Here is a 25,263-nt window from a genome sequence, read left to right as displayed (position 1 = left end):
ACAGGTGCAATCCTCACGGAGGCAGTTCGCAGCAGAGCCCCGGAAAGGGAGTCAGAAGTAAAGCCATTTATAAAAGCGCGAGACAGGCAGCCAGGCAGGCAGGTGAGCGCTCTTGTGCAGTGACATCAGACTCGCTGCGTAATGCAGCGCCAATTCCCAATCTCTGAAATGCAGGCCCAAGGACAGCCTCGTTCAGTCCCGCATCTCTTCTCCGTGCACAGCACACGCAGAGTTGTATCAGAGGAGAAATGCAGGTAAAAGGTTCTTCTCTTCTTTCTCGGCCACCCCCTTTGCTCCTCCCCCCAGCCTGACATGCTTGTATGCCTCCTGAGCGAGTGAAAAATCCTTCCAGTCTTTGGGACGTTACCTGCCGAAAATGCTCAGCTGACTGGTGGCCAAAAGAGCCCCAGGCAGAATTGCGCCCTGCGAGGGAGCCACCTCCAGCACTCCTCTGCCACCTCCCTTGCCTCTTAGCACCCCGTGCCACCCCCCTTGCCTCTTAGCGCCCCACTGTCATCCCACCGCCCCCCCAAAGGGCGTACTGCCCACTTTGGAAACCACTGGTCTAGATGGCTCTTGGCCGTATTGATAGAGAAACCGTGAGCCTCCAAGGTAGTTATCGTGAGGGCAAGGTCACGCCTTGCTCCAGATAGGGACCTGGATAATAATAGAAGATCATCAAGGTAGCATTGGATACACACTGTCCAGAGTCTGAGGTGCGTGGCCAATGCTGCCAATATTTTGGTAAATGCCCGGGAGGCAGAAGAGAGGCCAAATGGCATGGCCGTATACTGGCAATGTCGTTCACCTGTAACAGAATCTTAGGAATTTCTGGTGATCGGGCAAAATCGGATATGAAGGTAGGCCTCCATCAGATCAATTGACGCCCAGAGGTCCCCTTCCCTCACCCCTGCCAGAATAGATTGTAATGAGTGCCTCTCAAATCGGCGGTATTTTGTATGCCGGTTGAGGCGTTTTAGGTCAAGAATTGCTCTCCAGCCCCCCAAAGCATTAGGGATAACGAAAAGAATAGAATAAAAGCCCTGTGTTAATTGATCATTCGGAACTGGTTGAACTGCCCTGATGTCCAGAAGATGTTGTAGTGCCGAATTCATGAGAGATTGCCTGTCCGGATTGATAGACATCGGGCAACGAATAAAGAAACCCGGAGGAACGGAGAGGAATTCTAGAGCTAGACTAGATCTGATGGTCCTTCGTACCCATTCGTCCTGGGTAGTAGCATCCCATTGGTTTGCAAGTACTGCAACCACCATCCCCCAATGTGAATGGGGCCCCCTTGGGATCTATGGTTTTCAGGAGTTACAACCTCCGCCCTCTGAAAGGTCTTCTTGGCCTGGCTGCCCCTCTGGTAGCAAAAGGACTGCTGGCGCTGCCTCTGGCGGTATCCCCCGGGCCCTGTAGCCATAGGAGCCATGATCATGGCCTCGAAAGGAGGTACCGTAGTCCTATGCCCGAAAGAGCTGTCTCCTAGAATATGGAGTAGGATGTGAAGACCCCTTTCTGGAAGTGGATGGCAAGATTTTTCGCTTGTCCTTGTCCTCAATAAGAAGCGGCTGTAGAGCCTCTCCAAACAGGGACCTCCCCCTTTATAAGGAACGGAGGCTGGCTGCCACTTATGCCTCATATCTGCCTGCCACTGGCGGAGCCAAAGCAGATGACGGGGGGCAACTGAGCGATCATCGCTCTCGAGGCAAAGCAAGTGGAATTAAGTGTGGGGTCATCCGTAAATTGGACGGCAGCCACTATTTTATTGAGGTCTTGATGGGCCCTTAGGTCGGTCGCAGGTAGACATTGTTGAAGCTGCTGTAGCCAAAAAGGGCAGGAATGAGAGAAGAACAATGCGGACGTGGAAGCTCGGACCGCCCAAGCTGCCGTTTGTTGCACATGTTGCATCGTGAGGTCGGCCCTCTTGTCCTCCGGCTTGAGGACCTCCTCCTGGGAACCCGGAATGTTGGTTGCTAAGTGAAGGGCTGATACTGGGGCGTCGAACTTCGGAACTTGAAGGAGCTGTCCCAGGTCAGTGGCCACATTGTAAAATTCTTGGCTGTGAAGGTAGCAGATTCTTTGGCCTTGGTCAGCAAGGACTTTAAGTGGGCAGGTTGGAACAAACCCAAAAATCGTTTTCTTTTTCTTTTTCTGGTGCTGCCTCCTCATCCCCAGAAAACTCAGCATCCTTAATGTCCCCATCTTCAGAGACAGGGGACTGGCTATGCTCGGATTTAGCTGATGACAAGAGCCTCTGCATTGATGGAGCTGGCAGTGATGTAGAATGGACCACTGGTGGAGCTGGCAGTGATGTAGAATAGATCACCGGTGGAGCTGGCAGTGATGTCAAATGGGCCACTGGTGGGGCTGGCAGTGATGTTGAATAGGCCACTGGTGGAGCTGGCAGTGATGTCAAATAGGCCACTGGTGGAGCTGGCAGTGATGTTGAATAGGCCACTGGTGGGGCTGGCAGTGATGTAGAATGGGCCACTGGTGGAGCTGGCAGTGACGTCGAATAGGCCACTGGTGGGGCTGGCAGTGATGTAGAATGGGGCACTGGTGGGGCTGGCAGTGATGTAGAATGGGCCACTGGTGAGGCTGGCAATGATGTAGAATAGGCTGCTGGAGGTACTTGGGCAACGTTAGTCACAGAAGCCGGTGGTGTAGCAGACCCAATCTTCTGCAGCTATGCCTTGGGTAATGGCTGAAGCTATGGCTTCCTGTATGTCAGGCATGGTCAGGGAAGAACTGGGTAGTACTGGGAGGAGGCCCGAAGCTGTTGGAGTGAATGTAGCATCCGCACACTTGCTGCCCCATCCCAAACTGGGCATTTTGCAAAAGATTCCCCTGTAGATCAGAGCCATAACCCCATAGCCCAGAGGTATTTATTGGGAACAGGGGGCTGAAAGGACCAGGGGTCTGTTCCAATGTACCTGAAGAGGGCTGGACAGAAATATTGCTGCTAGATTGGGGCACGGTATTCCCCTTTGAAGAAGATGAGGAATGCCTTCGAGTTGAGGCCTTGGAACATTTGTCCTCAGGAGTTAGACCATCTCCCTTGTCAGGTGGGACTGACTTGGAGGATTTTTTTTCTTTGGCATGGGCAGTGTCTTTCTCAAACTTTTTGTGCTCCTTAGGATCTGCTGCAGCCTGCGAAGTGGAAGCCTCCACTGTGATTAGAAGCTCTTGGGCCCCAATTCCCTCAGCATTTGGAACAGTAATTGCAGCATCCGCCATTTTGAAAATGGCGGCTCTGGACAGAACACTGCAGGGTTCAATTCAGGGCCTGGACCGATTCAGGGCCTCACTTTCTGCCTCTCGGTTTTGAAGGGATCCACAATAGCACTGCAATCTTTCCTTGCTGTCTGATATAAGTAGGGATTCGAGGTCCAGTTAGTGACCTTTCAAGAGCGCTACACTCTCTCCCGCCTAGTCAGGGGCCTGGGAGGCAGAGGGCCCACAGGGCGAGCTATGAGCCTAAGCCCTCACGCTCCAGCCCAAGTTGACAGCTCAGAATACTATTCCAGTCCCACTCACAGTATAAGGAAAGAAGTCAATTAATTCTTCAACTAATTCATTAAATCAGCAAAGTGCTCAGGAGATACACGATGACACGACCGTCCATGAAGTGGACTGAGTCGAAAAGCTGGGTAATGCTAGCAACAAGGGGCATGTCCTAACTAACTTTTATCAGACTCAGTCCAATCAGAAGGCGGACAATGTCAACCCATGTATGGATGCTATCTCCAACTCTATTGAGAACAAACAGAATTCTACTGTGTCCAATAAATCTGATAATAAAAAAATGACAGCTAACAATGTGCTTCCTTGGGTCTAAGAAGACATAAATAATGGAAACTCTTCTATAGAAGGAATACAGAGTTAGACAAGAATATTTTAAATTGTCTAACAAAAAATAACATGGCAAAACGGAAAAATCTTCACAGATTCCAACAAAGTGTGAGAAGAAGGAGCCTAAGGCAATTCTTATGGATCTGTATTCCATATCTCTGGGACAATAAAGGAGAATGTTGCCTTCAACACATCAGAAAGACGGGCTTCTGAAAGAAAGCTTATCTTTTTAAAGGCTTTTACTTTTGATCTTCTCAATTGTATAGAGTTGTGGTAACTGGATAACTGGACACTGCATATTCAAAAGTTTTGAACTAAGAATTTGTAATGTGGCTATTATGAACCCAATGGATTTCAAGGAGACATGATAGTCTTGGAGAGGTGTGATGGCTCAGCAGTTAAAGACACTGAGCTTGTCAGCTGGAGAGCTGACAACCCAAATTTGAGACCCCCCCCGCTCCGCGCAACAGTGTGAGCTCCCATTACTTGCCCCAGCTTCTGCCTACCTAGCAATTCAAAATTAATGCAAATAAATTAATAGGTATCACTTCAGTGTAAAGATAACAGTGATTTGGCATACAGCCATGCTGGCCATATGACCACGGAAATTGTCTTTGGCAATGCTGGTTCCCTCGGTTATGACTGACAGGAAAGCCTTTATTCTTTTAGTTAGTCCTGGATCAAATAAGTCTGACTACTTCCTGGAGAATAATGATCAGCAAGCAGAATCTTGCTGAAACAGGAAAGATACCAAATGTCTGAAGTCAACCTTTGTGACAATACTCCAAAAAATAAATGCAAAGAAGTGTACCGAATACAGAACAATAAGCTTAATGAATCATGCCCTGAAAATATTCCTGAGAATAATTCACACAAATATACAATAAAATTGTGGAGTGTCTAAGTAACACACAATTTGGTTTCAGAAACAATCTTGGTACACGAGATGCCCTATTCAACATTCAAGTTCTTGTACAGCGCTGTAGAGATGTCAATCACAGTGTTTACATGTGCTTCATCGATTTTGAAAAAGCATTTGATAAAATAAGGCACAGCAAACTATTACAAACCTTGAAACAAGTGGGACTAGATGACAAAGACATCCAAATCATAAAGAACCTATATTGGTATCAGGTAGCAAATGTGAGACTAGGCCAAAAATACTCAGAATGATGCAGAAATACTAAGAGGGGTCAGACAAAGCTATATTCTGTCTCCACTATTGTTTAATATCTACTCTGAGTCAATTTTTGAGTCAATTTTCAACGAAGCACTGAAAAACATTGATGCTGGTCTCAAAGTAAATGGTGTTCAGATCAACTATTTAAGATATGCTGATGATACAGTTCTGCTTGCCAGTAAGCATGAAGACCTTCAGCTCCTCATCAACAGAGTCTCAGAAATATCTGAAAAATATGGCTTGAAGCTTAACACCTCAAAAACCAAGATCATGGTCGTCAGAACAACCCATTAACTTATTACTGATAAATTTGGAAAGAATACCACTAGAAGAAGTTGAAAGGATCACATACCTCGGTTTTAATTTACATGAAAGCTAGGACATGATCAGTGAAGTATAGAGAAAGCTCGAACAGCATTCTTCAAAATGAAAAAGGTCTTCTGCAGTCACGGCATAAGCCGAAGTCTGAAAAACAGGCTTGTCAGATGTTACATCTTTTCTATCCTGCTCTACAGAGTGGAGAGCTGGTCTCTGACAGACAACCACTTGAAGAAACTCGAAGCATTTGAAATGTGGATTTACAGATAGCTGTTACGTATAAGCTGGGTTGACAAAATCACAAATGAGGAGATGATAAGCCCCCTGAGAAAGCAAAGGGAAATCATCAAAGCCATTAAAAGGCGAAAGTTAGAATATTTTGGACATGTGATGCAGTCCCCAGAAAAACATGGCATCCTTCATTTAATCCTGAAGAAAATGGTAAGTGAGCACCTGTCTACCCTAGACGAGTTCAAATCACCAGGACCGGATGGATTACACCCCAGAGTTCTGAAGGAACTAGCAGACGAGATCTCAGAACCACTGAATTATATCTTTCAGAGATCCTGGAACACCGGGGAACTACCAGAGGACTGGAAAAGAGCTGATGTGGTTCCCATCTTCAAAAACGGGAAAAAATTAGATCCAGGAAACTACAGACCTATCAGCCTAACCTCAATACCAGGAAAGATTCTGGAAAAAATAATCAAGCAACGAATTTGCGAACACCTAGAAGCAAACAAAATAATAGCCAAAAGCCAACATGGATTTGTCAAAAACAGATCATGCCAGACTAATCTTATTGCATTCTTTGATAATGTGACAAAATTAGTGGACCAGAGGAATGCCGTTGATATAGTTTACTTGGACTTCAGTAAGGCTTTTGATAAGGTAGACCATAACCTACTACTAGATAAAGTAGAAGAATGTGGGTTAGACAGCATCACCACCAGATGGATTGGTAACTGGCTGACCAACCGCACTCAACGTGTAGTTCTCAATGGAACTGCATCTACATGGAGGGAAGTATGCAGTGGAGTACCCCAAGGCTCTGTTTTAGGCCCAGTACTCTTCAACATCTTCATCAATGATTTGGATGAGGGAATAAATGGGGAACTCATCAAATTTGCAGATGATACCAAGCTGGCAGGAATAGCCAACACTCCAGAAGATAGGCTTAAGATACAGAAGGATCTTGACAAACTTGAACATTGGGCACTATCTAATAAAATGAAATTCAATGGTGAAAAGAGTAAGGTTCTACATTTAGGCAACAAAAACGGAATGCACAGGTACAGTATAGGTGATACCTTACTCAGTAGTAGTAACTGTGAAAGGGATCTTGGAGTCCTAGTGGACAACCATTTAAATATGAGCCAGCAGTGTGCAGCAGCTGCCAAAAAAGCCAACACAGTTCTAGGCTGCATCAACAGAGGGATAGAATCAAGATCACGTGAAGTGTTAATACCACTTTATAATGCCTTGGTAAGGCCACACTTGGAATACTGCATTCAGTTCTGGTCGCCACGATGTAAAAAAGATGTGGAGACTCTAGAAAGAGTGCAGAGAAGAGCAACAAAGATGATTAGGGGACTGGAGACTAAAACATATGAAGAACGGTTGCAGGAACTGGGTATGTTTAGCTTAAGAGAAAGAAGGACTAGGGGAGACATGATAGCATTATTCCAATATCTCAGAGGTTGCCACAAAGAAGAGGGAGTCAAACTATTCTCCAAAGCACCTGAGGGTAGAACAAGAAGCAATGGGTGGAAACTAATCAAGGAGAGAAGCAACTTAGAACTGAGGAGATATTTCCTGACAGTGAGAACAATTAATCAGTGGAACAGCTTGCCTCCAGAAGTTGTGAATGCCCCAACACTGGAAGTCTTTAAGAAGTTGTTGGATAGCTATTTGTCTGAAACGGTATAGGGTTTCCTGCCTAGGCAGGGGGTTGGACTAGAAGACCTCCAAGGTCCCTTCCAACTCTACTATTGTATTGTATTGTATTGTATTGTATTGTATTAAGAGCAACAGATGATTAGGGACTGAAGGCTAGAACATATGAGGAACAGTTGCAGGAATTCGTTGTGTCTAGTTTAAAGAAAAGAAGCACCTTGGGCAATACGATAGCAGTGTTCCAATATCTAAGGGGCTGCCACAAAGAAAAGAGAGTCAACCAATTCTCCAAAGTTGTGGATTCTCGAACATTGGAACACTGGAACATTCTCAAACACTGGAGGTTTGTAAGAAGATATAGAATCAAGATCACGTGAAGTGTTAATGTTACTGTGAAAGTCCGAAATCTGGTGAATGTCGACATTCACCGGTGAATGTCGACATTCACATAGTCGCTTGGTGTATGTCCGAAATATTTGCTAAATACCCTTATCCTCTCGACACCCTTACCCTAATCCCCTTACCCTAATACCTCGGCTCCTCGCTTCCTTTTAAGCGTCTTCTATTCGCGGACTTCTTTTTTATTAAAACCTGCGATCCTGCGCGGTTAGAACGAGTAGTTTCCAGGACTGCGAATTGAAAAGCAAAAGTAAAGCGTTACGCTGACTCGTTATATATATGTCACCGTGAAAGACCGAAATTGGTATGTGTCGACATTCACCGGTGAATGTCGACATTCACCAATTTCGGTCTTTCACGGTGACATTAATACCACTTTATAATGCCTTGGTAAGGCCACACTTGGAATACTGCATTCAGTTCTGGTCGCCACGATGTAAAAAAGATGTGGAGACTCTAGAAAGAATGCAGAGAAGAGCAACAAAGATGATTAGGGGACTGGAGACTAAAACATATGAAGAACGGTTGCAGGAACTGGGTATGTCTAGCTTAAGAGAACTAGGGGAGACATGATAGCAGTGTTCCAATATCTCAGGGGTTGCCACAAAGAAGAGGGAGTCAAACTATTCTCCAAGGCACCTGAGGGTAGAACAAGAAGCAATGGGTGGAAACTAATCAAGGAGAGAAGCAACTTAGAACTGAGGAGAAATTTCCTGACAGTTAGAACAATTAATCAGTGGAACAGCTTGCCTCCAGAAGTTGTGAATGCCCCAACACTGGAAGTCTTTAAGAAGATGTTGGATAGCCATCTGTCTGAAACGGTATAGGGTTTCCTGCCTAGGCAGAGGGTTGGACTAGAAGGCCTCCAAGGTCCCTTCCAACTCTACTATTGTATTATTGTATATTGGACAACCATTTGTCTAAAATAGTATTGGGTTTCCTGCTTGAGCAGGGGTTAGACAAGAAGACCTACAAGGCCCTTTCCAACTCTGTTATTGTGTTTGTTTAATGATAAAATCAAGAGTGACATCCTAAGTCTGGCACAATCATGTGAATTTTGTTTAGCAACTGTTGAGTTTAACAACAGAGTTAAGCAATTTACCAGTTATAGTTGGTAAATGAGTATTGCCTTTTCAACAGTGAAGTAACACTGTAGGAAAATTATCAATTAACCTAATGGTATAAGACAGTGAAGATGAAGACAGGGCCCATATATAAACATATAAAAGATTAGAAAAGAGCCTGGCTTTAGAACGCTTCAAAAATGACAGGATAAAAATGAGACAGCAAAACAAATTCTCAAACTGTTTAGAATGTTTGGTGTTTATTCAAAATGTTCTGGCTATGGAAGATGCTGCTGGACAAGTTGAACTTTGTGACAAAATAACTATTTCAACAGAGTATAATGCTGGATTTGTAAACTTTAGAGACTCTGTGGTCAGCAATTCAGATGAGTAGAACATTGCTGGAGACAGACACATACTCTTCAAAACAGTTCTGACTAACATATTCCAGCTCAGGGATGGCATTCAGCAACGATAGACAAAAGACAGTGAATGTGTTCCTAAATCCATTGCCACGTATCTGAGAACATGTGACTAACAAATGTTATCACTTCTATCCAAAGATCCCATGAAGTCTATCCAAATGTCCTTAGAAAATAATTTATTTCTGAATAAAAGAACACAGGAATATTAAAGAAATATAACCAGATCTTAGGCATATACACATTTTGAGGTGAATTCATACTCCTCCATAGGATTCTTCTGTAAATGTATATGCTTACAATCATTTTATAGTATCTAACAGTTTCATGCACTGTAGTGCTGGATTATGTGAACAGATAAATTGTCCTACACAATGCATAATTATCGTGAAATTTTACTTCACTTTTTAGTTTCAAAAAAAGTTAAAATGGATGACAAAATACAGCAAAATATATCAACAATAATATATCAATTATATATATAGAATATATGACAACATAATCCTGTTTTGTATATTTGTATCAAATATGCTTTTGTGGTCAATGGCATATATAACAAGAAATACCTGTTCATTTTAAAGGATGACTATTTCCCTAAGAGGAAAAAACAGCTCTTCATTTTAAGCTATGTAAAGTTTTAAAATGTTAAAATGAGCACCTTTAACTTTATTTATAAACTGGCATATGATTAATGGGCCACTCTACCCGTTTGCTTGTTAAAGTTCTAGCAGCATTACTGAACGCCAGTTGGAATTTCTGAAATTTTTTAAAACAGCAGGTCCATATTTATCAAGAATTCTTTTAATCACATACAATATAAGCTACTGCTACTTATGAATTAGAGCCTATTGATCAGAGCTTGGATCATTCTAAAAAATGAAGAAGCATTTTAGTTCTGGAGAAAAGATAACATTTGATCTACGGAGTTGCATGGGTGCTAACTGCTTGCCCTCATACTACCCAAAACACCCTTCTACTTTCATTCTGAAATTTACTGAGCTCTTTCATCAGTACGTTACTATACCAATATCAAACCACTAGATGTAGTTTTTGTTTACAAATCTGGCAATTATCTTTTCTACTGCAATACATTTTTAATCAGATGTGTAAAAGATTGTATCATTAATGTTTTAAGATAATCCTTAGTTCACAATGAAGTCGGTTTGGCATAAGCACCTGTAATTTTTGAATATATGCCAGGAACATGAAGTAGCTTGCTATAATCCATTAAAATATGTGTTGTCTGAATTGTTGGATCATCTATGAAATATAAATAAGCTAGGTCAACAAAGCAAAAGAATCATGTATTTTCGTACAGACAGTCCTTTCTTACCAATTGACTATTTTTTTTTAAACAATGTACGATTTTATTTGTTTATAGACAAAGAGACTAGAACAAATAAAAACACTCAGTGAATATCCAATTAAAAATTCTAGAATAAAATAAATAACAGATAAAACCCAGTCTGTAATTATACATGGTTAAGCTGTGAGGCCCTTAGTCTGTTTAATACTAAAATGCAAAGGAATAAGCAGTGCAATGGATTTGTTACATTTGTTGTATAAAATAGCTATGGTGGTTTCTGACGAAAACCCACTGCTGCTGCTGTGCAGAATCTAGCCACCTACGCTGTTGTTACTGACTGTTCGTCCTTAAGCAGCCACTGAAGATAAGCAGTGTCGGAATGGCCAATGGCCTTGTTTTGCAAATTTTCAAAGTTACAATAGTGTAAAAACGTGGTTTTCTTACACTATTGCCCTATACTCATGTAATGTCCCATGCTCACGTGATTGCCATTTTTGTGCCTTCCCCAGCTTGCAACAAGCAGAGTTAACAGAAAACACAGAAATAAAATAGTAAGTTGTGGTCACATGATGTTTCACTTCACTACTGTGGTGACTTGCTTAATGACTGAATAGGAAGTGACATCTTAAGTCCATCATAGCCATGTGATTTTTTTTGCTTAGCAACCACAGTGCTTAGCAATGGGACTACCAATCAAAATTGTAGGTGCTAAAAAGAACTACCTACAATTATATCCCTATTTTCTAGTCTAAGGGAATCCTTTTCCTGACAACTGCAATTTAAAAGTTCAAGAGGTGTCTTCCAGATGCTGCCACTGCTTATTTGATTTGGAAATTTCTTTCTTCCCTACAGTTTGTTCTTCCCTTTCAATTACATCCATCCATTGATTAGTTCTCAATGTAGAGGTCAAGTGTAGTATATAAATATTATTTTAATCCACCTAAAGTATTGATACAGGTAATCGTTGATTTACAATAGTTCACTTAGGGGCCATTCAAAGTTACAATGACACTGAAAAAATGACATGACCAGAGGTGGTATTCATTTACCTTCCCTACCAGTTCTCAAATGTGAGCGCACATGCGCTTTTGGCGAAAAAAAGGGGCCTAAATGGGATGCCATAGAGCTGGAGCAGGTGGGCGGAGCCACCCACGGTTTCCGCTACCAGTTCAGGTGAACTGGTCCATACCAGTAGAATACCACCTCTGCTTATGACCATTTTCTCGCATTTATGACTGTTGCAGCCATGGTCATCGTGATTTACATTCAGATACTTGACAACTGATTCATATTTATGACAGTTGCAGTGTTCTGGAGTCATCTTTTGGGACCGTCTGATAAGCAAAATCAATGGGGAAACCAGATTCACTTAACAACTGTGTTACTAATTTAACATCTGCAGTGACTGTTGTAACAAATGTGACAACGAAAGTTGTAAAATAGAACAAAATCCACACAACAAATTTCTCACTTAGCAATATAAATTCTGGTCTCAGTGGTGGTCCTAAGTTGAGGACTACCTGTGCTTATCTAAAGCAGCTATTGGGCAAAAGTTTCTAAAAACAAAAAAGAGCAGAGAAAAGCAAAATAGAAATTAGAAAAGAATGTGTCTATATAACAATAGCCCAGTTTCTAACATACATGGAGAATAAATCTCTTAAGCAAACCTACCCCTCCTTGAGTTTACTATACATTTCCTTCAAATTAACAATCTCAAACAGTAACTGATTACTGCATATTCAAAATCTTTTCTTTCTCCCTTTCTGACAAAGAGATAGTGGTTTTCCACTGCAGGATGTATTAAAAAATCTAAACAATGAAGTATTAGTTTCTAAAGATCTTAAAACTTCTGTTTCTTATATAATGTGGGAAATTTCCCCATTTTTCTCCTGTTGGTATCTGGCACCACTGGCTCTTTTCCCAAGTATTAAGGTAGGATGAGGATAGAGTTCAGTTTGTAATCCTTCTTGATGCACAATGAAGGGTACCAGGTTTAGGGGATGTCAATTGTTGGTTTTCTTGTCTTTATTTGCTTGTTATTGGTATTTTTGTTAGCTGACCAGAGTTATAACATATATAGCACATAACATGGGCGAAGAAACAAGTCTTGAAAAGGAGGGAGGGAGGGAGGGAAGGAGGAAGGATACGTTCTCAAGGAAAATCAAAAAAAGGAAAAAGTAATTTTTTTGGCAGAACTAAAAACCATATTACAATTAAAGCACCAAAATTAAGGCAATTTTTAATAGATTGCATACAAACGACCACTTAATTATACTAATTACCACACAGGGTAAAGTTTTCATTTTCACTTTGACTAATCCCACCATCCTAACATAAAGTGCATTTTATGATAATGTGCTAATTTATTAGTACCTAGCAATTCAAAAGCATACAAATGTGAGTAGATAAATACCAATTCAGTGGGAAGATAACAGTGTTCCTTGTGCCTTTGGCATATAGCTATGCTGGCCACTGGACTACGGACATTGTCTTTGGAAAACACCGGCTCCATTGGCAAGAAATGGAGATGAGCAAGGTGGCTTAGAGCAGCAGTCACCAACCAGAGGTCCATGGACCACTGGTGGACCATGAGAAAATTTTGGTGGTTTGCAGGAAAATTATTTGCATTTTTTATATTGCACTAAATACTATTTATCTTTTTTAAAAAAAATCATATTAGTGTTCCACGGGATTTAAAATTATGAATTTAATGATCCCGAAGGTCCAAAAAGTTGGTGACACCTGCCTTAGAGTCTGACATGACTGACAGGAAAAGTTTTACCTTTTTTTGTTGCTAATTTATTAAGTCTGCAGATGGTAAAATTGGGTGATCTAATCAGAACTCAAAAGTCAAGCAGAAATAGGTTAATACTTGGATTAGAGACCACAAAGGAATATCAGGGTTGTAGCTTAAAAACTATCCTGGAAAAATGGTTGGGAACTTAAAAACTATCCTGGAAAAATGGAACGGCATTCTCTACTGTTGCCAAGAATGCTGCATGGCTATATGCATTACGAGGAATTAAGCTGAACTCAAAGGAAACTTACATTTCTGCTCTCAGTGTAAATATTATAAGTGCATTGTAGTTATGTTCCCATGTTGAACGTTGATGCTTAGCTGCATTTTGGATTGTGGATACAACAGGTAGTTCAACGAGAAGCTTTAATTAGGAAGTAATTATAGAATTCATTTGTAATATTGGTGAGCGGGAGAAGATCCATTATATTCTATCTATGCAGATATCTCTCTGACCATCACTTGTTATTAAGATGTGAACAAAGGAAGATGACTATGCCAATATATTTAATTTCCAATGTACATAGTTTATTTCTAAATGATCATAAAAGCCTGTAGACCATCAGAATTCTCCAGTTTCAGCTTCCAATAATCTTTGCAATACTGAGCTCCTGTGCTGCACTCAGGACTGAAACAAACAGGGAGCCTCTAAAGCTCATGTCCTATTGATTTTCTCTCTTCTACTTAGACTTTTGACACAGTGGTGCATTCTTTGACCTCAGCAGTTTAACAACTAACCCTTGGGCTATCATTTTGTTGACTGTGCCTTGAAAAGAAATATAAATACATAAAACCTAATCACGATTTTATTAGCTTGTAACCCACAGCAACCACATAATTAGGCCATATATAAACCTTGCTTTATTAATTTCCCTTTTTGCTCTGCAGCTTTGCCCTGAACTATTTGCAAGAAGATGTCATGTCAAATAGCACCATTCAGCCTTCTGAATTTCTGGGGGGTGGGGGGAGCGAGGGAGGGGCATTATATGTTGTTTTCCAGGGCCGTTTTGCATCCTGTCACCAGTTGAAAGCCCTACTGGGCCAAGTTAAATAGAAATCGATGCTTCACCTCCAGCAAAGCTAGCTCTCTCTATGCTCCCTATGCTCCCCCCCTCCAACGGCCAGGATTTCCCTGCCTTCTGCTCTTATTTTGAGAAGGGACTACTATGGGGGGGGGAACAATCACGGGGGGAGTAGGTAAACCCGCGAGAGGCTCAGCTTCTCCGCTGTTTTTCCTCTTGGCTCTGCGTGATGTTACTTAATGAATACATCTCATCTTTGGTTGCTCTTTCTTTATTGCTCACCTCACTTCATCGCCCGCGCCGCTGCCCACCGCTCTCTCTTTGCTCTCTCCAATCTTCAGCTTGCTGCGGCAGCTTCCAGCCAAGAGGAAAAGACGCGCTTCTTTCGTCGCTTCGTCGACTCTGTCGTAGGGGAGACGGGTGACACAGGCGAGCGGAGGCCGAGTGGGCAGCCCGCTTCGTCCTTGAGCAGGGCACTGAGAGGGGGAGGAAACGGCAGCGGAGTATGGGTAACCGGGGAGAATTGGGGGAGGGGGGCGCAAAGCAGCCGCCGCTTACGCCCGTGCAGTCTCACCCACGGAAGACGGCGCGGACTGCAGCGGGCGACTTCAACCCGAGGATGGAAGCGCGCGTGCGGAGGGGGACATTGAACAGGCCCTACAGGCGCTCTGCTCTTGCGCGCTCAGGAAGACCGAGAAGACTCTAGCTTGCTGCTGTTAACAGAAAAAACAAACAAACAAAACTCCCAAATAGTCCAGGAGCTTTATTTTCTTCTGTCCTGGGTGTTTCTGTCCCTAGATGCCGAATTACAGAATAAAAGCAAACATTTAGACATATTGTGTAATCCTATCTTACCTCCCTGACTATTTACCTACCTATCTGTATAAAATAATCCCAAAGTACCCCTGTGGGCTATTGGACTATGATCATGACTCAGCATTTTAACCAGCCTTCCCCCCAGGCATTGCAAATGTGATGCCAAAGATTAAATTGCTTGCATGTACAGATGAAACTCGAAAAATTAGAATATTGTGCAAAAGTTCATTTATTTCAGTGATGCAACTTAAAAGGTGAAATTAATATATGAGATAGACTCATTACATGCAAAGCAAGATAGTTCAAGCCGTGATTTGTCATAATTGTGATGATTATGGCTTACAGCTCATGAAAACCCCAAATCCACAATCTCAGAAAATTAGAATATTACATGCAATCAATAAAACAAGGATTGTACATAGACTATATCGGACCTCTGAAAAGTATAAGCATGCATATGTACTCAGTACTTGGTTTGGGCCCCTTTTGTAGCAATTACTGCCTCAAAGTGGCATGGAATGGAAGCTCTCAGCCTGTGGCACTGCTGAGGTGTTTTCTGATGAGAGCAACTTCTGCATCTCATTTGGAAACCAAGGATCCAAAGTATGGAGAGAGAATGGAGAGGCACACACTGCAAGATGCTTGAAGTCCAGTGTGAAGTTTCTACAGTTTGTGTTGATTTGGGGAGCCATGTCATCTGCTGGTGTTGGTCCACTGTGCTTCATTAAGTCCAGGGTCAAGGCAGCCGTCTCCCAGGAGATTTTGGAGCACTTCATGCTTCCTTCCGCAGACAAGCTTTATGGGGATGCTGACTTCATTTTCCAGCAGGACATGGCACCTGCCTACACTGCCAAAAGCACCAAAACCTGGTTCAATGACTGTGGGATTACTGTGCTTGTTTGGCCAGCAAACTCGCCTGACCTGAACCCCAGAGAAAGATGAGAGACATGAGACCGAACAATGCAGAAGAGCTGAAGGCTGCTATTGAAGCACTCTGGTCTTCCATAACACCTCAGCAATGCCACAGGCTAATAGCTTCCATGCCACGCCGCATTGAGGCAGTAATTGCTGCAAAAGGGGCCCAAACCAAGTACTGAGTACATATGCATGCTTATACTTTTCAGAGGTCCGATATTGTTCTATGTACAATCCTTGTTTTATTGATTGCATATAATACTCTAATTTTCTGAGATTGTGGATTTGGGGTTTTCCTGAGCTGTAAGCCATAATCATCACAATTATGACAAATCACGGCTTGAACTATCTTGCTTTGCATGTAATGAGTCTATCTCATATATTAGTTTCACCTTTTAAGTTGCATTATTGAAATAAATGAACTTTTGCACGATATTCTAATTTTTTGAGTTTCACCTGTATATGTAAAAATTCATGTTTGGTGAGCTTGTTTAATAAAAGGAGATCATATATAGCTGTAGTAACTGGTCTTGTAAATACCCTTGACCCTAGGTTGTGTAGTGATCAAAAGGACATTTGTGGAAATGTTGTCAAAGCTCTTTTTGTTCCACTGTTAAATAGCTGAGAGAACGGTTTTCAGCGCATACTAGCACTGAGGCTACTGCTACAAGTTCTACTATTATAATAATTACAGGTAGTCCTCATTTAGTGATCATTTTTAGAAGGGTTTTGAAAAAGTAACTTTAGGATAAATACATTTATGACCTTGAAATCTGTAAACAAAGGAAAGCTAAAATAAGATTATAAGCACAGTTGTGGTTTCATTTAGCAACCACTTTTCTTAATGGCATAGTTGCCAATCTCAATCGAGATTGCTAAATGAGGATTATCTTTTCTTCAAATTAGTTGCTTCTTACAAACTCATGTTAAATAACTTTAGTATGCAATTTCAATTTTCAATTTTATTTGATTTCTAGACCGCCCCCTCTCCCCGAAGGGACACGGGGCGGTGTACAGGAACCACATTAAAAAACCATATACATAATAAATACCCTTAAAATCAAATTAAACCTTGAACCTTGTACAAATTGATAAAAATTAAAACTCGGCCTAAAACCAACCCATAGAATTTAAAAATGCAGACTTGAGGTGGGTAAACTGGGATTAGGCCAGGCCGGCTGAATTGAACAGGTGGGTTTTAAGCTTCTTACAGAAGGAGCGGAGGTCTGTAGTTGTTCTGATATCAGGGGGAAGGTCATTCCAGAGGGTCGGGCCCATCACAGAGAAGGCCCTTCCCCTGGGCGTCGCCCGCTGGCACAGCCTAGTGGACGGCACCCGGAGAAGTCCCTCTCTGTGTGAGCGGATCGGCCGAAGGGATGTATGGGGCAGGATACGATCCCGCAAATACCTAGGTCCTGTGCCATGGAGCGCTTTAAAGATGATAATCAACACCTTGAAACGCACCCAAAAAGCCACAGGTAGCCAGTGCAGCCCGCGCAGGAGAGGTGTTACGTGGGAGTACCTAGCGACTCCCGAAACTGCCCACGCGGCCGCATTCTGAACCAATTGCAGCCTTCGGGTGCATCTCAAGGGGAGCCCCATGTAGAGAGCATTACAGTAGTCCAGCCGGGATGTCACAAGCCCATGGGTGACTGTGCGGAGGGCAGTCCGGTCCAATAGGGGACGCAATTGGCGCACCAGGCGAACCTGGTGAAACGCCCCCCTTGCCACGGCTGTCACATGGTCATCCATTGACAGCCGGGCATCTAGGAGGACGCCCAAATTGCGTACCCGATCCACGGGGGCCAGATGTTCGCCCCCAATGGCCAGTGATGGAGTCAACTGGTTGAACCGGGGTGCCGGTAGCCACAGCCACTCCGTCTTGGACGGGTTGAGCTTGAGTCTGTTACTTCCCATCCAGATCCGTACGGCCTCCAGACACCGGGACATCACTTCGACGGCATCGTTGGGGTGGTTCGGGGTAGAGATGTACAGCTGGGTGTCATCCGCGTACAGATGGTAATCTACCCCGAACCCACGGATGATCTCGCCCAGCGGCTTCATGTATGTGTTGAACAGGAGAGGCAAGAGGACCGACCCCTGCGGCACCCCACAAGTGAGCGGCCTCAAGGTCGACCTCTGTCCCCCTGCCAACACAAATTGCGCTTGGCCAGAGAGGTAGGAGGAGAACCACCGCAGAACGGTGCCCTTCACCCCCAGCCCCTCCAGTCGGTGCAATAGGATGGTCGATGGTATCAAAAGCCGCCGAGAGGTCTAATAGGACCAAGATGGAGGAGCAACCCCCATCTCTGGCCCTCCAGAGATCATCTACCAACGTGACCAAAGCCGTCTCCATGCTATGGCCCGGCTGGAAACCGGACTGGCGCGGGTCCAGATAATCAATTTCCTCCAGGTGGCGTGGGAACTATTGTGCCACCACACTCTCTACAACCTTCGCCAGGAAGCAAAGGTTGGAGACAGGACAGTAGTTGGCTAACATAGCTGGGTCCAGGGAAGGCTTCTTGAGTAGGGGCCTCACCACCGCCTCTTTCAGGATGGTCGGCAAGAGCCCCTCTCTCAAAGAAGCATTGACTAACTCCTGGAGCCAGCCTCGTGTGACCTCCCAGGAAGCCAGTATAAGCCAGGAGGGACACGGGTCCAATAAACATGTGGTGGCTCGCAGTCGCCCACGCAACCTGTCCATATCGTCGGAAGTAACAGAGTCAAACTCCTCCCAGAGTGGAACCTCAAGATCCACCTCGGACGTCCCCCCTAGACCACTAGAGGGGACCCACTCGCTGCGAATCTGAGCGATTTTGTCCTGCAGATACTCCCCAAATTCCTCTGCTCTACCCTGCAAAGGGGCTTCCCGCGGCCTCTGTTGAAGGAGGGAGCGGGTCACCCTAAACAGGGCGGCAGGGCGGTTATCTGCAGATGCAATAAGAGTGGCACAATACTGATGCTTGGCCACTCTTAAATCCACAAGGTAAGTCCGCAAATAGGCTCTCACCTGTGATCGGTCAGATTCAGAGCGTGACGATCTCCATCTGCTCTCTAGGCGTCTCTTGCGGCGCTTCATCACCCTCAGCTCCTCGGTGAACCAAGGGGCCTGGGTGGATCGCTGCCGCAAGAGAGGCTACAAGGGCGCAACCCGGTCCAAGGCCCCGGCGGCCACACTGTTCCATGCAGCCACTAGGTCCTCCATCCAGATGCGGGTCAGGGCTACAGGAAATGGCCCAAGCTCCGTCTGGAACCTATCAGGTTCCATCAGGCGTCTGGGACGGAACCATCTAGGACATTCCGGTTCCGCCTCCCCACGATGGGGAGTAGCGGCTGGGAAGTCGAGCCGGAGAAGTGAGTGATCTGACCATGACAGGGGTGTAATGACTAAATCCCCTACTCCTAGATCACTCCTCCACTGGCCAGAGACAAAGATAAGGTCCAGTGTGTGACCACCCTCGTGTGTGGGGCCCTAAATTACTTGGGTCAGGTCCATGGCTGTCATGGAGGCCATGAACTCCCGGGCTACCTCGGATGTTTCCCCTACCGATGGCAAGTTAAAGTCCCCCATGACCAACAGCCTGGGGGTCTCAACCGCCATCTCGGCGATCACCTCGAGGAGCTCGGGCAGGGCTGCTAATGCATAGCGAGGAGCCAAGTATACAATCAGCAAGCCCAACTGTCTCCCTGGGCCCCATTTCACGCACAGGGACTCACAACCGGTTATCTGTGGCACAGTGGACTCTCTCGGCTCAAGGCCTTCCCTTATGATGGCCGCTACCCCACCACCCCTGCCAAGGGCCCGTGGCTGATGAAATGCGCAGTAACCTGGCGGGCACATTTCCACGAGGGGGAGACCTCCCCCGTGGCCCAGCCAGGTCTCCGTTATCCCTGCCAGGTCCGGCTCCCCCTCCGAGACCAGGTCGTTAATGAGGGGGGCTTTATTGGCAACGGACCTGGTGTTGCATAGCATCAGTCTCAGGCTGCAAACAGAAGGTTGGAATGAATATTATAACTGGAGCAATAAGCTGGTGGGAAACTAACATAACTTTAATTTGTTGCCTTCAGCTGCAAAATGAAAGTTCTAATTAGAGTTAGCCATACAATCAGAATTAGAATTCTAGTGGCATGTTACTGATTAATAACTCACTTCCCTTCCTTTCCCTGAAAACATGGAAATGCTGAGGGGCTTTGATTATATAAATTTAGCAATGTTTGAGGCAATGGTAATATTTTCAGTTAGCAATATGGTTCCATATAATTTTGTTCTTCCAGGATTGCCCTTCCAGGAAGAATTTATACCAGGGAATACCATTTATTGATGCTTTTCTAATAGCCTACTTACATGACTACTCAAGGAAAGAGTTTTGAGATTATGATGGATAGCTCAGTAAAAACTTAATTCTACATGCAGCTTCTGTGAAAATGACAAATTTGGAGGTAGTGATCAATAGGAGAGGCATAAAAAAAAATTGCTTGCAATCTATCTCCTCTTAGCGCATTTATTAGGTACAAGCAAACCTTTTGACATCAAGCAGCAGATCCAGTGTGGCACTTCCATTACAGAGTGCCTTGTTAAGTGATTTGCACAAGTTTAATATATGTGCTTATGTAATTTGTTCAGCAGGCTTGACAGCTGAGAGTACTATTTTACAACATTCCAAAGTTATGTAACTATACATATGCTTATGCTAGACCACTTTTAGAGTATTGTTCAACTATTTGGAATCTCCATCATACATCTGACATCAGTACAATTGAGCAGGTTCAAAAGTATTTCCGAGAAAAGTCTTGCACTCTTCTGTACACAATAGAATTCCTTATGCTACTAGGCTCCAAATTCTCAGTTTGGATAGCTTAGAAGCTTGCAGTAAGACCTAGGTACTGCATACAAAATTATATGTAGTAATGTTTTACCTATAAATGACTTGTTCTGTTTTAATCGCAATAATACGCACATGAATAACCATTTTAAACTCAATGTAAACCGTTTTAAACTTGACTGTAAAAAATAGGTTTTTGTGTAATAGAGTTGTCAAAGTCTGGAATGCCCTACCTGATTCAATTGTCTCAACTACAAATTTTCACAGTTTCAGTCACAAATTGACTTTCATGGACCTTACTTCATACTTAAGTGGTCAGTAGAGGGTGTGTGCATAAGTGCACTAATGTGTCTATCATTCCTGTCATTATATCTTTTATCTCTTATTTTTGTTCTAGTTTATGTTTGACAAATTCCAATAAATAAATAAATTTCATACATTTATAAGTAGTTGCTTAAATAGGAATGAAGGTTTAACTAAATAAATATTGGGAAGCTACACTCAAAACGCAGGTGTTCTAATCATCTAAGAAACAATGCAGTACTGTTAGAAAAGGGCACATGGTATAAAGCATCATCTCTGAGGAGATCAGAAAATTTTAAATTACACAAATGGAGAAAACAGAAAGAAAATGTTCTCCTTTATAATATTGAAATCTAATTCATCCCAAGAAGGGTTTTTTTAGAACAACTTACATAGGGATTTTTAGGATTTTAAAATTAAGAAACATTTCAAAATATCTCTATGGCCTGGAATGCATATTTTGCATTAGGCCTTCCGGCCTGCCACATTTAATGGTGTGGAAAATGGGAGGGGAGATTACATGGAGTACGGGAGATATATAGTCATAATATTCCTTTCTCAGAGAGTCAAGGACAGCTTGCCCTGCACCTGGAAAGGCGTGACTGGGAGGCATCTCCAGTTGTGATGGTGCCTGATTGGACCATGTGGTGGACATGTGGGTGTTAGGCAAGGACTTGGGACTTTCATTTGTGTGGGGAAAACTAGAAACTTTCAAATTCGGGTTTCCCAGATGTGCCAATGACTTCTCTAATAAAATGGAATTTTTGAGGAATCTCAAGCTTCGGAGTCTTCTTTGTTGGAGGTGTTACTTGGAACCCTGACACTAAATCCAATTTAATAAACTGTTAATAACCAAATGTCCCCCTTTATATGGTCTGAAAATTTAATGGCAGAACATTCTGGAAATAATTTCCAACTCAAGAGATTTTAGATTGAGATGTGAAAACTTCTTTGTCTTGAAAACTGAATAAATTATTGGACTCAGTTAATGCATATGCAACCTTCTTCTCATTCTTCTCCCTTTCTTTCCATCAAGGTTGCCTCAGTTCCTTCTCTATTCCAATGAGCCTACTGTCATCACCACTTGGAAATTAACCATCTTAGGCAGAACAATGTGGAGGACAAAACCAAGATTCTTCTTTCCTAGGATTCCTATTGACTTTCATTCTTTATTTTCAAGCTTTTCCCACTGACTGTTGGGTTTCCATCACCATTATCAGGAAATCTGAACAGAGGACCACATGGTCACCAGAGCATGCAGAATGTGTTACAGTACAGAACAGTTTGGATAAACTGGCTCTCACTTAACAGAAGTATCCCATTATCGCCAGAGATCACAATTTTTCAATCTCCATGGCAACCTTTGTGTTCTGAGTACCAATCTCAAGGCCTCTCTCTCCCCCTAAATATCAAATTTGTATCCCAACCGTCTTGCTGGAGGCAATTCTAGCCAGCTTATAGACATTGTATAAAATACAGAATAAAATATAAAAACAATAATTAAATATCTAAATTTAAAAATCCAATTAAAATAAAACTAAGCAAGAGGGATATGGAGGGTGCAAGTATTCAAAGACAAGGTATCTTTGGTGTATCTTTAGGTTAAAATATTTAGAGATAGCATGCTGGTCCTTGTGCTGGGAATGCTGTAGTCAAATTTTCGTATAAATGAAGGCAAATATACCTGTCCCAGGATAATGTTGCAGGATCCAATCTGAATCAGTTACCAGGACCAGAGGTTTTATCTTCCGAGCTTTTGGGCTCATGCTGGAGGCCATCATCACTGAACTTTCTCTCTAAAAGAGTGTGTGATATTCTGTGTGTGTATTAATAGTGCCTGTTATATGTGGCTTTTTAGATGTTGGTTGGGGTGTGTTAATAGCTGGCCTTTGTTATTAGCTGCCATTTGTTTGTGCTGGCCAGCCCTCGCTTCTAAGTACTTGATAGGCTGGTGGCAAATCAGCACTCTTGTTAACTGATGTTCGCCAGGTTTCAATCACTGCTCTGGCTGTTTTTGTGCCTGCTCGTCCAACAATCTTAGTAACTGCAAAAGTGAATGTTCATTGCAGTGTGAGGCTACTAATAGTTTGGGTCTCCTCGTCTGACTGCTTACTTGTGTTCTTGTATTTCAAATTTTCTTCTCTGTAAATAGTTGCTTCCTTATGCCCTCTTGTATATAATCTTTCTGAACTTTAGTATTTGTCTTAGCTAATTCATTGCTACTGCTTTTGTGAATGCATGTTAGGCTAACAATTTCCCCTCTATTTAGTGTTCTAATTTCAAATTTGAACTAATTCATTCTAATTATTATTCTGAAATTGCTGGAGAACAAGTAGGAAGCAAAATTATAGTAACACCCTGCTTATAGGTTTCCCTTATACATTTGGCTAGGAATGTCTAGGGGGGGGGGCAAAATTTTTAAAAGGGTGGCTATGGTTACCCAAAGCCACAGACCATTTTATGTGTTATGCTATGGATTATTAATCTAATTCTCATTTGTAAATAACAACAATAACAATAATAATTCACCTGACACATAACACTCTTAAGTGTTATGTTATACTTCACAACAGTATAACGACTGATAAGAAGAAAGAAAATAAAGTTTGGATAGTGGATGTTGCAGTATCTGGAGACAGGAGAATAAAAGAGAAAGAACTGGAGAGAATCACAAAATACAAGATCTAGAAGTAGAGCAGTTGTAGAAAAAGAAAGCAAAGATACTGTCAATATAATACCCATATTAATGCAATCCAAAAATATTTGGAGGACTACTATTGGCATTGACAAAAGCACCATCAGTCAATTGCAAAGGCAATTTTACTTGGAACAACTTACATCCTGTGATTTAACCTCATCAAATAACATCTGCCTATTCCAGGTTTTTAGGAAGGCCTCAATAGGTGGATTAGAATACTAAATTCAGTCCAAATATCTGGTGGTGTAACCAACCATAATAATAATAATTAGAAGCATCAGCATCAGAGGCAGGCAAGGTGATGCCAATACTTTCGAAAGTTGTGGAAGACAACTTCATAGCAGCATTGATTAATACACAAAAGAAAGGTAAACTGGGTTACCTTTCACCTTCTACTACTATTATCTCTCATAGGCATTTGATCTATTAGCCTTTAACCGAGGTCTTTAATACAGTCTTTAATGTCATATTTGTTATCTCATTTACCTCAGTAATTTTTATCTAATATTTTGGCAGAAAGTAAATAAATGCACATTGAAATTCTGTATTTGCTTATTTGATGAGAATAAATCACACTAAATGAAATAAAGCTTGTTATTGACTATATATGCACGGAATGTTTTGCTGTAATTAACTAAACTGCTACAAGTCTAGTTTAATGCAAATTACAAGACAAATCCACCAAACAGAAGGAAAATTTGATGGTGCCTTAGAAACTGATTCTACAAATGTTATCTTACTTAGAAGTCTCATATACATAGAGATGAAGTTTTCAATAGCTATGCATTTTACTGTGCTTTGATAAGATTTACAAGCAATCCTATATGTTGTTACTCATGTATATTTTATCCAGTTGTTTGCTGCCATGAAACTGGGTATAGGTTGCAGACTGTTCATTACTCGTTTTATATTTTCCCTAATTGAACACAGAAAAAAAATCGTGTGTGATAAATAGCAATGAAATTTAGAAAGGATGATATGTAATATTAGATATTTTGTAGATATCAATGTGTGTGGCTTATTGTAACAACTTATATATCTATGAAAACTGTATGCTCAAATTGATAAGGATTTTTGTAAGTCTACACAAAAGTTATTTTGTTGCCATTTCATGATCAATTGGATTTTAGTAGCCCAGACCTGGTCACTGCAAAAAAAATTTCAGAAGGCTTCTTCTACAACTATTAGTATTACTAATGCAATAAAATCACCTTTCAGCTTGTTTTGACAGTCCACCCTGTTTGTATTTTGGAAGTTGAACCAGAAATGCACTACTGATACTTATTAAGGAATAAATCTGTTAGATTCACATGATGAGATTTTCAGAGAGAAAATTGTTTCCTGTTTATTTCCCTCTGGATACAAACTACCTACTCCATATCTTTTCTTAAAAGGCTACTGTAGAACAATCACTTAACTTCTACTTAACATAAAATCACTGGAATA

At 42.3% G+C, this 25,263-nt stretch overlaps 1 protein-coding gene across 1 annotated transcript in view; it reads right to left on the bottom strand.

Moving 5' to 3' along the window:
* The window catches only part of STEAP2 (STEAP2 metalloreductase), a 45,638-nt gene extending 30,433 nt beyond the window's left edge, over nt 1–15,205 (bottom strand). Inside the window, exon 1 of the mRNA XM_081932264.1 lies at nt 14,545–15,205. The gene's annotated coding sequence lies outside the window, so the exon portion shown is untranslated. The remainder of the gene's footprint in view (nt 1–14,544) is intronic.
* Nucleotides 15,206–25,263: the final 10,058 nt, after the last annotated feature.

This window comes from Natrix helvetica, assembly GCF_964273705.1.
Source record: "Natrix helvetica genome assembly, chromosome: Z".
NCBI classification, from domain to species: domain Eukaryota; kingdom Metazoa; phylum Chordata; class Lepidosauria; order Squamata; family Natricidae; genus Natrix; species Natrix helvetica.
Note: the sequence above shows the minus strand (reverse complement) of the source record. Positions and strands in the feature narration are given on the sequence as shown.